Consider the following 890-nt stretch of genomic DNA (forward strand, 5'->3'; position numbering starts at 1 on the left):
AAAAGAAATAACTATATAAAACAATTACTCAAAAATAAATAGAAGAAAATAAATACTATTCAGAAATAAATAGAAGAAAAAAATAAAGCAGAAAAGGAATAACTATATAAAAAAATTACTCAAAAATAAATAGAAGAAAATAAATAATGCAGAAAAGAAAAAAATTATATAAAGCAAAAAAATTCATGAAGAAACTAAGTACAACAAAAAAAACTATTCAGAAATAAATAGAAGAAAAAAATAAAGCAGAAAAGAAATAACTATATAAAAAATTACTCAAAAATAAATAGAAGAAAATAAATAATGCAGAAAAGAAAAAAAATTATAAAAAACATGTTGGGGCGCTGCCCGGTGGGCCTGCCAGACCTTGGGTGTGCAAATACATGCCCAGTAGGGCCAGCAGGCTCACAGGGCAGCGCACCCTAGTTAGGCCCAGAAGCCTGCTATATAAAGGAGTACGAAAGGGCAGCCGCAGCTGGGTTTATAAACCAGTGCGGCTGCCCTTCGCTCGGCGAGGTGGGACTAAACATAGCGCACTGCGGGTGGCAGCGCACGGGTATTAGTACCGGTTGGAGGCTCCAACCGGTACTAATGTGTTGCCCTTTAGTACCGGTTGGAGCCACCAACCGGTACTAAAGGCCCTCGTTTCCCGCCGCTTGGGCTGGCCAAAATTGGCCTTTAGTACCGGTTGGAGCCACCAACCAGTACTAAAGGTCCGTCCTATATATACTACACTTACGAAAAATCAGTTATCATCGCCACTAATTCGTTCCACTTCTCGCGCGCGCGAGTCTCGATCTCGACGACGCCGACGCCGCCGCGCCGCCGTGTTGTCGCCCTCGCCGCCCCCGCCGCTCGTCGTCGTCGTCGCCGCGCGCCCCCGCCACCCG

The sequence above is a fragment of the Triticum dicoccoides genome, chromosome 5B (assembly GCF_002162155.2).
Source record: "Triticum dicoccoides isolate Atlit2015 ecotype Zavitan chromosome 5B, WEW_v2.0, whole genome shotgun sequence".
In the NCBI taxonomy this organism is placed as follows: domain Eukaryota; kingdom Viridiplantae; phylum Streptophyta; class Magnoliopsida; order Poales; family Poaceae; genus Triticum; species Triticum dicoccoides.